We start from the raw sequence: 15,534 nt of genomic DNA on the forward strand, positions 1-15,534 counted from the left end.
TTTGCACTTTTAAAAATAGGCTGCTCTCCTCACTACTAGCAGAATTTTCAAATTAATTGAAATGTAGAATTTCCCTTCTTCGTATTGAATACTTCGTCTGGTCAGTGCATCAGCTTTAACAGCTTGTGAAATGAAACATTATTTGTTTCAATTGGACACCAGAGTACGAGGAATGCAGAGTAATTTTGTAGCAACACCAGCGACCGCTGATTTTTCACTCGGACTTTTGTAGTGGACATCCAGGAATCCGTTTGAATGGATTTTGCTCCACAAGATAACAACAGCCAATATTCAGGAAGAACTACCGGGGAAAGTAATCGCCAGCAAGAGTGTAAGCAACAACGAATCATACGGGAGGAGTAGCTGAGATGCGGTAAAACCCTAAGTTCGTGATGTCTCCCACTTATCTGCGAAAGGTCGATGATTTTTCGCAGCGAATTTCTCGAGAAGTTGGGGTCGGATCGAAACTCGGAAAAATACTGGTTTCTTTTTTTCCTGACGGTATCACAATCAAGGATTAAAGAAAATTAGTGTGCTAGTCCATTACAAGATGATGACATTAATATAAGAGAGTAGCATGTCTTGGAAAAAGACAAAATACGACTGATGCACTGAATAGTAGAGGTCTTCACGTTGTAGAAATCCATCTTACTGATTTGTGTATGAGCAAAGTTTTTCATTCAGAAAAACAGAAATGTTTTTCATACACAAATCAGCAAAATACGACTGGTTGAGCGGGAGTGAGGCGTCCTCTTAATCTGCACCTTCCTTTGTGCATTCATATTTAGAAGTCCACTAAAGATGTCGCACACCATTCGCTTCCCCTGCTTTCCTCACCTTCCTCTCCTCTTTTCCTTTTCTTACAACATACTTTCATTAAAATCCCGTCCATTGAATATATTGGCTACTTCAGAGCCATTGGTTTCTTTATTGCTGTGTGAAGAGATCAGGCTCCTATTGGAGGTGCCACGAATATTAATGGCCGCTAGGTCGCCAATACCAAACGTTCCAATGGATTTTTATGCATAACTCATCATTATACATCAATGCGTTTGCGCAAGTACGGTGGAATATATTTACCAGAAACTACTTCCAGCGAGGGTACAACGGTCGTGTTCTTTTCATTCTATTCTTCACACTATACATTATGATACAAACAGCCGTTTACTATTTTTCAATATAGCCTTAGAAATATATGAAAATCTAAATTCAACCAAGTTAATATGCTAAAATTAATGTTTTAATATAAATATTGAAAACAAATTTATAAAATCATGAGGGTATTTTTTCTACTAAGGAACTCAATAAAGAAATCTTCATTTTCAGATTTGTTAATTGTTACACCATGAATGTTGTTCATTCGTGAACCCTAAGGTGAATGACATGTAATCACAAGCACGGATCAATTTAGAATGATTATGAAATTCTCCGATTCTGGGATATAGGAAACATCTTGATTGCTATAGTCAGCTTTTTTTAGATTCCAGTTCTTTGCGCTGCGATTCAAACAGAGCAGACTTGGACCAGTCGGCTAAGCTTGGAAATGGGGTTAATCTAACATCCGTAAACAAATGAAAGAGTGAAACCGAAGAGGGGGCAAAGGATAGAGGGAAGAAGGATGATACCGATTTGGAGGGAGGGGGGGGAAGGGAAGGAGGATCGAAGGTATTGCGAGAGATACCACACGCATCTGCACCACGCGTCGGCCGTTAATCACAATTACCAACTCGGAGGAATTCCGTCGGAGGGAAGATTCGAAAAGAAATGGGACACAGGAGAGCACGGGGTGGAGTGCGTGGGAAATCCTCTTTCGCTCAATAAGTGTCGTGGGAGTGAGGGAAAAAGAGTGAATCTTGAGGTGAAACAAATCAGCGGAATTAGGACGGAATCTAGAGGTAGAAGAAAATTCAGGGTATAGCCACAGCTCCAAGAAGATGGGGAAATGTTCCTTGATATAAACAATCAGTCGAAAAAATCCAGGAATTCACGTTTTGTAAACATTTTGCATTACTATGACGAGTTCGTCAATTTCCTATGCTGCCCCAGCTATCGCTCCACAACCAGTACAATAAATAGCACATATTACATCTTAATTTGAGGTAAAACGGCAATAAGATATAAATGGGAAGTAATAGTTAACAGCATATTGGCCAAGGTAGTCATGCCTATGGAGTCATTAAGGAATTTTTTGGCTAATCCTCGACTGCATATTGAGAAGCCCCGAAAAATTACAACATCCACGACCTCTGCGTAGTAACCATAATTTGGCAGCGAAGATTTCACTGAGCGAGTTATTGTTCTGTATACCTGTAGGGGAGGTGGCAGTTTTTGAATTGTGGACGTACATAGCAGCCAGTGGCGCCGACTCCATGGGGCCTGAGGGGGCCCGAGCCCCCTCAAAGATTCGTTTGGGGGGGCGGAGCCCCCTCAATAATTCAAGAAAATAATTAAGTTATATTATGCCTTGTGAAATCACAAAAATATATTGGTGATTTTTATTTCCTATGCTTGACGATAGTTACCTTTTAAAATAAATTCAACAATGAGTGTTGAAACAAATAATTATAAGGTTAAGTAGGTTAACTGAATCAAGTGTTGTGAATCATGGTAGTGTTTCGGTGCTGCGACACACTTTCAATTAAACCTCTTCCTGGGGCAAGACCTCCGATATGGGCCCCCCCAATATTTTTTATAAGTCGGCGCCCCTGATAGCAGCATGAGTTATAAATATGAATTCGTCATCTTGCCCAATTCTTCAACTCCTCAAGATCTCCATAAACTCTCCCATCAGTCTTGCAGTACATAAATTAAGCAAACAATTGGTGCGAAGAAGCACGGATCATTGATAAGTTTCGATTAAGTACGGGTTTTATAGTTTTTATTATTTATCCACACTTGTCCATTAAAAGATTCCATTTTATTCTTAATCCATCGCTTAGTTATTATTTCCCTAATTAAACACCTATCTTTCACGATGGAGATTATGATTCCCCTGTCTCGTCTCGGGACTCTCCCTGAAAAATCAGAGAACAGCAATCAGAAGGGCCACTTAGAAGATAAAACTCTTAAATTTAATCGGTCATTTCGAAAAGACTATAGATCCAACGTTTTTCGAAAATCTGCTTGTTGCGGCAAAGAACATCTCATACGATCATGCACATTCCCCGCGAAAATGCCACCTCTCACTGTACCGGAATCAGGCAAACCAGCTGTTGATTTTTATTCGGTGCATTCACAAAAGCTATTTCTCTGGAGATATGGCCATTTAGAATGCACTCAATCTTAGATTCCGCATTGGCCACACGTAGACTAGCGGCGCTGACAAAATATCTTTGAATGTCTACTACATTTAGAGAAGAATAATACTTAACACCTGAAAAAACGTTTGTGCATTGGAAAAGCTCATTTCTCGAGATCAGAGTCCTCTCAATACTGTTCCTTATTATAAGTTATTTCCAACTAAACAAGATGAATAAAATAGCTTTCCAGTAAAAGATAAAGGTGAAATGTTTCTGAAATTATCTGCAGATTTTACAGAAAATACGTTTTCTGTGTCCATAAGAAAATTATTTCTACGGAAATATGGGCTTTACGAAATGACCGATTCAATCACTGGTGTCTGATAGTCCACAACCCAGACTTCCCGACTGACTCGACGACTGACTCCGCGCTTGCCTCGCGTCCACCACGTGATTGCCTGTGTTCGTGCTCTAATTGGCCGCCACAATGTGTCTGAGGTGCCGCGTATTTTACTATGTCGGCGTCTTCCGAACGTCGGACACTTCGGCAGGTGAGAGCGGAATTCGGACGCTGTTGGAGTCGGGAAATTTTCCCTGGTAATATTAGCTTCATCGAGGGATTTCATCGGAAACTATTCAAATAAGCTACCTCTAGCATTGGCTTACGTTATAACTAAAAGTTATTTGCTTTGCTTTATTTAAAAGGAAGTTGCTAAATGCCACCATCCCATAACAAAATACTTGAATGAAATGGTCGCGAATTTTAAGCTTGAGAAGAAAAAACTGATAATGGAAAATATTCAGGTATACAAAAGAGAGAGGAAAGGCTTACGCAGTGCGATATGGGGGAACTTAAAAGCAGTGAAATAGAAATTAAAAAATCCAAACTTAAAATAATTATCCCCTTTCATGATTACTACCACACAGAAGGACTGAGGTGTTGTTAAGAAAACGTTTTAGTTTTATTGATACATCCCGAAAATACTTTTCGACCTTCAAGTTTTGAAAAACAATCACCATAAATAACTAAAAGAATAAAGCATTTGATTCAGTGGCGGGGTATTTTGTCATAAAATTATGGCAGTGATTAATTATATAGATTTTCTGCTTTTATAAAAAGTTGAAGACAAGTATTTTTACGTCAATCGGTATATTTCGGTACAATTTTGATGAAAACTCCGTATGAAATATATTACAGTACAGTACAGAACGATTATAGTATAGTACAACGCAGTACAGAAAAGCAGCAATATTGATCGTACATCTCAATAAAAATTGCTGATAAGTAAAAAGTCAATATAATAAATACATGTTGCTGTATGCGTGTCATAATTTCACGAAATTAAGCTTGAATACGAATATATTAGTTGTTCATGACCAAGAAAAGAGCAACAGACATTTAAAAGCAGTGAAATTTCTCATGAAAACATCCTAGAAACACCCTAGATTCAAACAATAGTATTGTGGTGGCTAGACGGAAACAGGAAAAGCTGTGTTGAGAGGTTGGCGGAGGAATTGTTCCGATGAGGAGAGACGGCAGCCCGAGACATCCTTTAAAGTGAGTAATTTCGTGGCCGTCTCCTCGGGATAGCGAACGGAGAGAGACAGGCGTCTGCGGGAGGAGGAGGAGAGTGGGAATAGCCCTCCCTCCACCTGTTGGGAAGGCGCGAAATAAGAGCAAAAGGGTTTATCTCTGGGCGGTGGTTGTGGCGGAATTAAAGGGAAAAATAGGTCGAATACCAAGCGGTTGACCTGCCTATAATATCTTTCGGGGGTTGCTTAGGGGATGGGGGGAGCAGACTTGAAGAGTGTGCCATGGGTGAGCAAGGGATGTTTTAGGGTAGTGTAGAAGGTGAAGGCGTACAGGCGAGGAATATACAGTTACCGTGAATTTGAGAGACATTGATGGTATGAGTAGTCCGCTGCCGTCTAATGAACAACTTCGAGGAGGAGGTGAATATGAGAGGTATGAAACGCTCAAAAAATTAACGGACAAGAATTCATGATGGAGTCTTGAGATCTTGATCATTTACGCTGCTGGTTTTTGCAGTTCAACCTAAAGTGTAGACGAAAAACCGTAGCCCGTAACCAAATGAAATCTAGCAAAAACAAGGTCGCTAGACTAACTCAAGTGGTTACACTGTACCAAGTTACCCGCTTCCTATCCACCCCACTATCTTCAGTGCAAAGGACTAATTTTACATTAATGGATCTATGCCACGGTAAAGCACGCATGCAATTCAGAAAAATGTTTTTTGGAATTATCTCTAATTGAGAAACTTCTTTCGCTATTTTTGGATTCTCTTCTGAGAATCCCTGTTCTTAAAATACACTCATGAATTCTATTCTTCGATGTCCATATCTCCAAGCTTAATATTTTTTCTTGCACGGCAGAACTTTCCGTATTTTATGCATTACTTTCATTTATATATTTATTGCCAACGGATTTCGCGAAAACGATTTTAGAATATTGTTAACCCAACTCCCTTGTATAAGAATAGAGTGACTTAAATTTGCTACTCAGTCCCACAGTCACTTTCTCTACCCCTGATAAATGGTGCACCGTATCTTTTACTCAACATTATAGAAATCTCATCAGCTTTGGGTTCCTTATTTCGTTTTCATCACAGTTCATCCTTAATTATAAATGAAGTGGAAGAAAACCACTGAGATTGTCAACACAATGGGGATTCTTTCACTCGGCATACGGCATAGGGTACATGCACGTACCTTTCAGGTGCTATAGAGAATTCCCATTTTCCTGCGCTAGAAACGCGATTTATAACGGCAGCGACACTACAGCAATTTTTTCGCGAAATTTGTAACCGTGAAATTGAGAAGAGACGCTGTTCCATTTGGTTTTGACCCAAACGAGGAGAAAACGCATTTGCGATACAGTAGAAGTTAAAATTCTTTTGAAGAACTTTTTTCTCCGTTGCATGTTTATGTTTTGTTGTTTTCACAAAGTATCCATTAAAGCAGTCTTAAAGGAAGAGAAGGAAATCTAGTTTTATCATGGTAATAATATCGTCCGAGAAAATATGGCACATTCGTCTCTTGACAAAAAGACATTCTTTCGTGAAGTATTTTTACTAATAGAGAAAATTGTTTTCATCCGTTCGTGATAATAATAAGGCCTTGAAAGATTAGGAGGGAATTGCTAAATTTTTTTGACAAGCATACGAATCTACGCGATATCCGAAAAACAGCTGCAAGGTACATGGAGGGGTTAAGTGTTATCTTTATGCAGTACGCTCTATGTTATATCCTTTAATTCTAGCTTAATAATGATAGCTTAAACGTAACTACTTCATTGTGTACAAGCAATTTTATTCTCAAATTAATAACTGGGAACTTCTGAAGCCGTACGACCCACGATTTTCTCGGACTATGTTCCTTTTCTCCATCGCTAAGCTAAGGTGTGAGGTGATGGAATATATTTTCGGTATTGATAGTGACGCTCAAAACAGTGAGGCGTGAAAGTGAGAATAGGTCATTAAAATGGAAGCTTCCCACTTGTATAAATGTAAAAAAAACAAGATAACTTATTTAGGTATCAGCATTGAATTAGGCATGGAAGAGAAAATAATTGAATTAATGACTCCACCGGTTGGATATTATCTCTTTTGGTCTCATCATCTTCTTATCGTATCCAATGCATAATCTCTTATAAGATTAAATTAGAAATATCATATTATCATTGACATTGAGTATTCCACGTCTCGTCAGTGTCCAAGTTGGTTGAGATGGCCGAACGCAGGTGTTTCGAATGACTACAGTTGTTTTGAAGATTTCTATGATAAATTCAGGACCTAACCTACCAAAAAATTCATATCCTTTTTCACCAAAAAGTGGAATGCAGCTCATTAAGGAATCCACAAGTTGATTCACAAACTTAACTAGTGATTCAATTTTTTCTGAAGAATTTCCTTCTCTCTCTTCACGATGTGTTTTGGTAATTTCATAGGAAACAAATGGACGAATACTAGGAGAAAAGGATAAATTTAATTCCGATGAAACTACCGATAATAAGTCCAACATTGTATGAAGAAGAGAATTTAAGGGTCGAAGATTTTCGCGGCGTTGATCAGCTGATATGTGCATATTCTCCGGTTTCTCACCTGAAACTGTAATCAACAAAAGCCAACGGACGCGGTGAGAGCCCGAATAAAATGCAGAGATCATGAGAATTTAAGGATTGGAACAATTTCCAATTACTTTCTACAGCGTGAGCGATAAAGTTTACATTCTTGTCTGATTCTTGCCTTTTTGTAGGATTATTTTTAGTACTAAACATTTCTAGATTATTTTTGAGTTACAAACCGAGCAATTTAAAAAAAAAGTATTTATGGACTGCTTCAATTTAATGATGTGACATTTTCAAAAGTATTTTCTGCACCGACACTTATAGTCTGAGTAAGTCAAATATTATGACTTAAAATAACTTCTAGTGGAATATTTGAATGTTATCATCTTTACTTACGAAGATCAAATTTGAGCTCAAATCGGTTGCCTTTGACACAATGCGATATTTCTTTGCAGTATTTCGTGCCGTCAGTGATGCTCTTTCGGTGCGTGGTTGGGTGGACGCATGGCGTGCCTCGTTTCAAACAATACTCGAAGATGAGGTACTCCTCGTCGATTAAGAGCTCGGCCCAAAACAACCGGTGACCCAAAGCGGAGAGTGGCCAGGAAAACGAGGGGAAACGGGAGGCAAAGGCGATCTCATCCAGGGGTTATAGAGCAGTCAGCTTCTCGCGTAAGCACTTAAACCTTCAGGAAGCGGATGCAGAAAACGGCATGGAGACGTTGTATCGGGGATGGAAAGAGATGGCAGAGGAGAAGAAAAGGAGTGAACACCCTCCAGAATGGAATGGCATTGGGAAGTGCGGAGTCCCGCAGGACATAAGGAAGAGAAGGCTTTCGGGTAGGAATGGCGATGGATAGAGTGAATGAAAAAACGCAGAGAGCCAAAGAAACTAGGCCAAGTATCTAGAGAAAGAGATATGAGTAGGATCACGCGAGTAGACAGGTGGGGAGATGCCTTTGTCCCGACAAATTCAGCCGAAAGGAGCAAAGCGGCCACTTTCTCCAGATTCTGACGCCCGCGGAATACGCTCTAAAAACAAGAGAAAATATTCCCTGAGGAATCCGAACACGTTGGAGAAAACAAGAGGGAAGCGATGGAAAATATTACTTCCCGCCGTGGAAAAGATATAATACAAAGAGGAATCCCTGTTAGGGGCCTGCGAGGAAAATCAGGACGGATAAGCGACTCACGAAATTCCCCGGAGGGATCGAAGGAAATGATGCATGGCATGAATGGAGCGGATGAAAGTATGAAAAGGGAGTAAGTCGTCCCAAGTGTAATAGACCTCTTACTTTGGTCGAGCTAACGGCGGAATATTTTGAAATAAAATATATTCAGCCTGGTAGGTTGAAGAAATCGACAGCGGATAATACTCTCAAGCACTCACTGTCTGATGCAACACGTTATGTCATCATTCACAAAAGTGTCCGCGTGGATAGTAAATGAAGTAATGCATTTCAGTGAATGACTATATCCAGTAAGTATGAAAGGGCTCATGGGAAAGTGATGCACCTCAGTAAAATAAGACTAATGTGTAGAAAAAGAATCATTAATGAGAGAAAATGCGTAAAATAATGGCTCAAAGAAATCTAAAAGGGGGTCAAGTGAAATCGAAGCCACAATGAAAAGGTATGTCTTAAGGAAAAGGAGTTTAAAGAAGAGCAGAACGTTCATTGGCTTCGGAGGGTATAAAAAAGATCAGATTTAAGAGCTCCTTAGTGTTGATCAATCCATACTTGGGATTTAAGTACATTCATAAATTCTTACAGAGACCAGAAACAGGAATCGCGTATTCCTTGAAGGCGCGAGGAAATAAATTGTTTAGTTTTCTGATACCTAGGCTCAGATTTTTGATCATGAGATTATTACATGTTCGCTAATCTAATATGCAACGACAACGCACACCGTTCACACCCCGGGACGCGATTCGAAGTCAAGGAGTTCGGTCTTTCCTAGCGAGCTGTGAAATAGGAAAAAAATAAATGCTGTAAGAAACTCCCTATAAGATTTTCCCTCTAATTCTCATCATGAGCTGCGGAAAGCTCCCGCGAAGGGCTCAAGTTAGGACAAAGACTCACGATAAAGCCTAATAAACTTACTTAGGAGCTTTAAACAGTTGAAAAACGGTACATGATGAAGTAATTCAGAGCTATCCGGGATTATGCCGCTAACTTTACGATATCCTCTCCCTCCGACGTTTATTTAGTACTTTATACTCTTCGCCACTACCGTGGATAATAACTCCTATTTAATGCTGGAGCGTGACGCCCAGTGCGGGAGAGAGAAGATAAACTAGATTTCACGGAGCGGGCTTTAATTCCATGGCGGGGGGCCGAGGGGGACCTGTCCGGGAGAAGCTGTGACCAAGAGGTGGTCTTCCTTCGTCTTTGTGCCGCACGGCAGAGGGGGCGGGGAAGGAAGATGGACGAGTGAGTGAAATGTTGGAAAGTGGCGGCGGCTGCAAGGGATGAGGAAAGCGAGGGGGATGTGATGCTCTTCGGTGAGATGAGGGTCGGATGCCGTCGGAAGGCCAGTGAGTGTGGGACGATGAGTCACCCTCAGGGACTCTCGAGGAAGGGTTGTAACAACAGAGCAATATGTACTTATTAATAATCTGTACATATTTAAAGGAGGATGTCTGTTTGTCTGTCCGCTATGCATTTCCATACGGCGGCACGGATTGCTACCAAAGTTGGAACGTAGGTGCACCTCATGCATTCAAAGCCTTTGATGCTACGTCTTGTCGTGTCCGAAGCGTCCTTTGCGTCGTTTTCTCATAACCGTTTGTAACGTCACGTTCGTTACGTCACATTCTGTGGTTGGAAATCCTGCCGGGTAGGCACGCCTCTCGACACACTCAAATAAAAAACATCACTGACAGGATTCTACACTTAATTATTAATCATCTTGATGCAAACCTTTTCGCTGGAATATGCGTTCACACGATGTTTTTGGTCTACTTACGTACGGAAACACATAACGATCAATGCTGTGGAAAGAGACAGAAGCTGATCCCGTGCGCAGTACACGGAAATAACTTTTTCCATGACTTGTTATTACATATGTATACCATCATCATACCTGGTCTGTCCCTTTACGTTAAAATCCTGCATTGTGACCTTGAGTTCCAAGTTTCTCGCTTCTCCGGATGTAATCATTCCCGTGCAACGCCGCGTGGCCTGCTAGTAATTATTATAAATATTGATGACCAAACAGAAAAATATGCTGAAATATCGACTAAAATTAGACGTATCTGGAAAATGAAAAGGGAACATTTTGTAATAGCAATGGAGATTGAGTTGATGTGATGGCTAGAGAATTGGCTTCCCAGACAGTGGGCCCGGGTTCAAATACCAGCGGTGACAGAGATATTTCACGGTGTCCAATCCCTACTTGAGCGCTCAGTGAAAGGCACTTACAGTGCAGTACTCCATCCGTCAGACAGGGATTGCAAGTGAAACGAAACGAAAATGTTTCGTTTCGACCCGGAGGGAAACGAAAATATGAGGCCTAGGTTTAGTTTCGTTCCTGTTCGAAATAAAAATCACCAAGGAGTTTAGTTTCAACCCGGGACGAAACTTTACTCCCGGAAATGAAACTAAATTAATCGAAACTCCGCTGCTCATAGCAAGGGGGCGACGTAACTGCGATATATCGTATAGAAAACCTCTTTTGTTGATTTTTCCGAAGCCCCAGTGGTCCAACGGCCAAGCCAACATAGAGGCGCTGGTGTAGCCTGTTTTTCTGGGCAGTAATAAACTGGGGGCTGCCATATTGAATTTCGCTGTAAACAAAGGTGATATTAAGGCTTATTGATAGTTATTAGTGTTAACTGCAGACTTTTTTAAATTGCTTACAGTGTCACTTACGATTTTGGAATGTGCTCGATGAAGGATATGAGTCTCAATGATCTTGGTTATTGCTAAATTGCATGGGTATGAAATGTATTTGGTGATGAAAATGTGAGTAATTCTTTGTTTCCTTCATTATTCCATTTTGATTTCAAGCTGTGATTAGCTAACCTTTTCTCATGTTTTCAACATTTCTTGGTGTCTTGTATTCCTTATATTTCAATATGTTTTACATTTTATTTGTAGTTTTTGTAGTGTTCAAACTACTCATGAATCACTACTGCTATGCTTTGGTTTGTTTCATGCCAATCATTTTGTTGGTTATGTATTTAATTTGCTATTTCAACTTTGTTATTTCAACTGTTTAATTGTCATCAATTGAGCATAATTCATTAATTGTTCTATAATGTTTACATATCTTAAAACTTTTTCATTTTGAAGTAAGAACTTAATTTCTACTACATTGGTATAAAATATTCATCACTTTTCTCGTTGTCTACTTTTGGAATACTTTCTTTCGCATAAGTGATGGATATTAACTTCTAAGAACCTTTCACTTTAAGACTCCTCTGCCAAGATATGTTATCTTAATGGGCACTCATCATGAACTACTTCCTACGAAATAATGTCCTTCTCCTTTCATAATTAAATAATTATCTTCCATGAAATGATATCCACATTTGCATACTTATTTCTAGTGAAGTGTTGTTATGGTCTATGGTTTCAGGATTAGCATTATTTTCCCTGTCCCAGAGCCGTTGCAAGATACATCTACCTCAAGGAAAATTGGGTCACCCTCTTTGTCTATAAGTGTGGAGTGTTTACTTAAGTAATGGAACCTGTCTCCTATTACGCAAAGGCTGCTCATATCTCATGTTGTCATTGATATATCTCATGTTGTAATGTTGTAATGTTGTCATTGATATTTGTTGCTTGTGCATCTCATGTCCTTGTAGAATTGTTAACTTCCACAGATTTCATCTCTAGTATGTCATATTTAAATTGTTAATGTTGTATTTCTTTTACCAGGTATTGTATCAATAAATACCAATGTTCACTGAAGTAAGTTTCCGAGATCATTATTCTTACCAACCACCAGATCGCCAGTTGACTACGTACTTTAATCTTGTATTATGGTTACTTGTTTAGTAACCTGGGGAAGTTCATCAGGAAGATTTTCCTACATTCATTGCTTTTAAGTTTCTCGCAATTGTAGTAGCATTATTAAGCCTGAATAGCACGCCCTATCGTGACGCGAAAAAAAAGTTTGAAACACGCTCCGAGATGTGCATTCAAACTTCGCGGTAGCCTTGGACCACTGGCATAGATGGCACTAATGTATCAAAACCTATACGCATTATCCTTATGGGTATGTCACCCCCTTGCTCACAGTTCAGTTCCCATCCCAAAAGTTGAGTGAAGGGGGATTAGAGAGAATAGTTTCGATCCATCACGTTTGACATACGTGTAGAGAGGTCAAAATATCCTGCTTAAAAATAGAATGGCCAGTTTGCGTTCACCGTTCTCCCGTTAGTGGTAAAAATATGAGTGCCTCATGCGTCTAACGGCGGTAGGCCGAACCTCTACTTCATTCAGCCATACTTCGTACTTGGAGTGTAGGCCGAAACTAAACCATTCGAAGGTGAAGCACGCGGTCCCTCCGGTGCGAAAAATTATCTGCGTTTAGTTTCATTCCAGAGTTTTACTTTAGTTTCGACCCGAAGTAGTTTTAACTCCGATTTCGTTTCGACCTTAAGTTAAGCTCCCCAGGTTAGCTCCACTTAAGTTTAGCTCCCCGCATCCATTTCGTTTCGTTTCTACATTTCGCTGCAGGGAACGAAACTCTTGAAATTTTACTGGTTTTGACTTCCTTTTAGTTTCTGTTGCCATCCCTGCCGTCAGATGGGGTGTTAAGCCGTGGTCCAGTGGGCGCCTATCGTTAATATCAGGCTAATGCCGACGCCGGGTTTCTCTCCGCTCTTCCTTTCCTACCAATCCATACGGCTCAAATAACCTCAGCCGTCGGTCGTCTCCAAATACCATACCATACCATGTTGTAGGCATTACACTATCATCAGCAGGCATAGTACCCACATCTCTCTTCAAAAGACTATGTAATTTCAATATTGATGCAACGATTTATGCATACATTACACTCGAAAGCAGCAATATCAAACACCTGTCACAATGTTCCAATGCTCAAACACCTGTTCGAGCATTGGCGCGAGGTGGTGCTACTTGGGGTGACATACGCGCTCACACTTGGGGCCGTATCTCGGGAATCACCGGTCAATGGGTCGTGGATTATCAGAGAAAATCAGTTGAAAAATTCCAGCGCCTTCTTATCGCCATTCATATCCAAAAAACAGCCAAAAATTCCAAATTTTCTCAACTTTGAGTGCGATGTATGAGTGTCTTCCCGTCATCCAACTGCAATAATATTTGACAGGATGTGTTTTAACACCAATTGGCATAAAAGGAGGGGGTGTTCCGAAAGAAACTCGAAAAATCGAAAAAATAAGGATAATAGTTTCTTCATATATTTATTTTTTCTCCCTTTAATGTATTATAATTTAATGTTGACTACAACTCCATCTGTACAAATGTCAAACCTCCTACGGTCACATAGGCAGATAATTGATAAATTCTGAGGATGAAATAATAAAAAAATGACATAAGTAACGGGGGTTGACTTGAATCCGCCACATGTAGGAACATATCAGAATAATATCTGAGAAAAAATTAGGTACCTATAATCAATAATAATATTAGTAATAGTTTCGTACTTCTTGGAGTTTGGTCGGTATTTGTTATACAAATAATATTGCGATTTATTTATTCCAGTTTTTTAAATTTTCATTGAAACCATCAAAGTTGCTTCATATATTTATTTTTTCTCCAATTAATGTACTCAAATTTAATTTTAACTACAACTCCATCTGTACAAATTTCAAATCTGCAAGAAGATATTATTAAAAATAACAGTGGTCTAGAGAATCTTCATCATTAAATTATAATTTTTTGCGGCATGCCATTTGAGAAAAAATTTCAATTCACAGTGATTCGTCATTGCCTCAGTAAGAAAGTAATAATTGTAGCAAAAACTTCTCTAAAACCGAAGTACAAACACGGCAGAAAAATGCCAAAAAAGGAAAATAAAAAATACAAAGAAGTGATCGTAGGTAAACATATTTTTACAAATTGACTCTTAATATTGCACGTGTCATGTGCTTTAAGCATATATGATATTTCAAATAAACCTACAATCTAAATATAATGTATTGCTGATCGCATCAAGTTTCAACATAAGTTTAATTCGACAAAACAAAGGATTTTAACTTTTAACCAGTGACGTGCAATTCTTGTTACACTACCAGTGACGTGCGGTCTGGGATACCGCAATAAATAAAAAATTCATAAAATGTTGCAAGGCCATTTTTATTGTTTTGTTTAATTTTTCTTTGAATGCTTAACTATTCTAAAACTTATATTAAAATTATTACATTCGCAATACGAACCAATTTGTCAGTAAAATTTTTTATTTGAAACAGGATCAAAAAACTGGTGCCAAAAACACTTGAGTTATAATTATTATACGATACTCGTATTTATGTATCAATATATCGCAAGATTTAAAAATAAGGCCTTAAATGTTAAATTTGTAAGGCTAATTAGTAAGGAGCCATGAAATTTATCCCGCTTATTCCTTTTCTTGATGCATTCTGCAGGCGATCAAAATTACAATTTTTCACAAAGACACACACAGGCTTTTTGCATTGGAAAAATAAGAAAGAGGTTTTCCGTGTTTTTGTACGGCGTGAAAAGTCTACATATTGTATGCATCTCAACCTTTCAACTTCTTTAGCATCTTCCTACGGTAGATGGAGAATTTGCGCAATAATTTATCCTACCTGTATCGGGAGCCTTACATTTGACATTCTATGCTAAGATGTTCTGTCCCCAAATAGTTAGGAGGAGATCGACTGCTGAAAGATACCCGTAAATAAATGCTGCACTCCAGCCGTGGGCGCGCGAAATTTCGGGGTTCAATTGGTTCCAATTTACAAAGTACATGCATTACATGTGTACTGCCTGCTAGGGGTACGAGAAATTCACCACTATTTTATTCTAATTATTGATAACATCCATAAAAATATTGGCATTTAACGAACAAAATGAGTAATATTTCCAATACAAACTGGATTTCATTTGTTTTTCGTTCGCCTTCAGAAACTTCTTGATTGGTCATTTATTCTAAATTTTAGAAAAATAAAGTGCTTAATTATCCACTTTGTACGACTGAAGATGCTTCCTAACAAAATATCAATTATTATTATACTTGATAAATAACTAC

This window comes from Ischnura elegans, chromosome 1 (assembly GCF_921293095.1).
Source record: "Ischnura elegans chromosome 1, ioIscEleg1.1, whole genome shotgun sequence".
In the NCBI taxonomy this organism is placed as follows: domain Eukaryota; kingdom Metazoa; phylum Arthropoda; class Insecta; order Odonata; family Coenagrionidae; genus Ischnura; species Ischnura elegans.